Raw genomic sequence first — 2,534 nt, 5'->3', positions numbered from 1 at the left:
GAACTTTGTATTTAAAATTATCTTGTGACAAATATTTCCACAAAACAAGGAATCCTCCTGTGGAAGATAGTTTTTATATTATTTTGTATACTGGATGCAGTCAAAACAGAGTATATTTAATATTTACTCTATTTTCTTAATACTAGCATTTCTTAGGATTAGCATTTCTTTATAGGAGGTGATGGTTTTCAGATATGAAGTAAAATAACTTTTTTTACTAAAAAATAAAAATCTGGTGATGTTCATGTTGAGAAAAAAATCACTGACCCATTGGGGCACATGGATGGCTCAGTCAGTTAAGCATCCTACTTCAGCTCAGGTCATGATCTCAGTTTGTGAGTTTGAGCCCCACGTGGGGCTCTGTGCTAACAGCTCAGAACCTGGAGCCTGCTTTGGTTCTGTGTCTCCCTCTCTCTGCCCCTCTCCCACTTGTGCTCTATCTCTCTCTCTCTCTCAAAAATAAAATAAAAACATTAAAAAAATCATTGACCCATGGTCACTAGTAGTATGTTGAGGGAGTAGAGAATGCTGGTTAGAGAAATGTTCTCACTAGCTTTGGTTGAACCATCCTGCTTCAGAGAGGGGCAGTGGAATCTGCCTCTGCTGTGAGATTTGAAGCATTCCTATTATTTTACCAAATCTCCAAGAGGAATTTTATATTAATATCACTTAGCTGTGATTTTGGTCCTAGTTACTAGACAAAAAGCGGAGAAGAGAAAAGCGGGAAAGAAGGATGGATGCCTGCAATGGCCAAACACTGAGCTAGACTCTTCACATACAACTAATTTTATCCTTATACCATCTTTATGAGCTAGGTGTGCTCAATAGCATTTTATAAAAAAGGAAACTGACGCTCAGATAGTTCAAGTAATTTGTCCAAGGTTACATAATTATAGAGTAACAGAGCTGAAATTTGAACTCAACCAAGATTATCTAATGCAAAATCGGTACATTAATGGAATGAAATTTATATTAGGAATGAAAGGGGATGATACCCTCATATGCCTATTTCCAAATCTCTCAGGTTGATTAGATAATCCTTGAACTATACATATTGGCTACTTACATATTTTGGCACAATTTATATATTTGATGGATAAAATATAATTAAAAACTAAATAATTTACTTTAAATAAAATGCATTACTGTAAAGACATATTACAAAAAGTTTCTTATAGATAGCATTTTTGTTTTGGATGTCTGTGCCAATAATTTCTTCCATTAAAAGGAATAACTGAGAGCTAAAGGATTTATGACTAATTACAGCAAAGAGTGACAGGATGTGACTTAAGGGAATTAGGGTGTTTCCAAAATACTAGTTACTCAGAGGCATTAGATGTGCATAAAAAGAAAGACGTCGCATTAGGACATATTAACATTTTTGTTTTCATTTTATTATTATTTACTTTTTAGAGAGGGAACACAAGTCAGAAAGAGGGGCAGAGGGAGAGAGAGAGAGACGGAATCCTAAGCAGGTTCCACACTTAGTACAAAGCCATATATAGGGCTCGATTCCACGACCCTGGATCATGACCTGAGCTGAAATCAAGAGTTGCACGCTCAGCTGACTGAGCGACCCAAGCACCCCATATTCACATTTTATATAACTACTTCCCCAAATACATGTGCTAAGCCTTTGAGGGTTCTTAGTGTAAAATTCATTATGTTGTGAGGAAATTCTCAAAAAGTTCCATAAAATGAAAGAAAATGCATAATAAGGGTCTAAGATATTGTCATTTTTAAAACCAAACATGATGTTTAATGTTTTAAAAGAGCTTAGGGTTTTTTTTTCCCCCTAAGTTTCTGAAGGTAGTATTTTACATCTTTTTTTGTTGAATACGTATCAAGAATGAATTACAGGGACTCATAGGTGGCTCAGCTCGGTCAGTTGAGCGTCTGACTTCAGCTCAGGTCATGACCTCATGGTTCATGAGTTTGAGCCTCGCATCAGGCTTTGCACAGACAGCATGGGGCCTGATTTGGATTCTTTCTCTCTGTCTGTCTCTGCCTTTTCCCTACTGTGCTCTCTCTCTCTCAAAAATAACTAAACATTATTTTTTAAAAATTTAAAAGAACAAATTACAGTGTCNNNTTCATGGCAGGTGTTTAGAATGATATTGTCAAGTATGCATGATTTCTACAACTTAACTCTGAAATTTCTTTCACCAGAGTCACTCTTACCACCCATCTTTAGTTCCATAAACTTTCCTTGAAGTGGAATATGGTAGGTTCCAGAGCATACCTATGCTGGAAATACTCATTGCCCAGAGGAGAAGAAAGACAACCTGACCTCTTTTCCTGCCTACTCTTGTAAAATTTAAAGCAACATCATTTTAATAAATAGTACATTTTCTAAGTAATTTAAACTTTAAACAAAAAAACTAACTTGTAAACTTTAGGTGACAATGTTTTTGAACACTCAATTTTTGGTGACAAATCACAGAAAAAGGAAATCATCCTTTTTTTTGTTTCAACTGTACTTGGAAATCACTTGCTTTTATGGAATTATTTCACCCAATTAGTAATGATTAGGC

The 2,534-nt window shown here is 35.4% G+C and overlaps 1 protein-coding gene across 1 annotated transcript in view; it reads left to right on the top strand.

Annotated features, from left to right (window-relative positions):
- The window catches only part of SH3BGRL (SH3 domain binding glutamate rich protein like), a gene marked incomplete at its 5' end in the record, with an annotated part of 15,176 nt that overhangs the window by 11,776 nt on the left and 866 nt on the right, over window positions 1–2,534 (top strand). The gene's annotated exons all lie outside the window — the stretch shown is intronic.

This window comes from Crocuta crocuta, unplaced genomic scaffold (assembly GCF_008692635.1).
Source record: "Crocuta crocuta isolate KB4526 unplaced genomic scaffold, BGI_CrCroc_1.0 scaffold2666, whole genome shotgun sequence".
Taxonomy (NCBI): Eukaryota; Metazoa; Chordata; class Mammalia; order Carnivora; family Hyaenidae; genus Crocuta; species Crocuta crocuta.
This window is presented reverse-complemented; position numbering and strand designations above follow the sequence as displayed.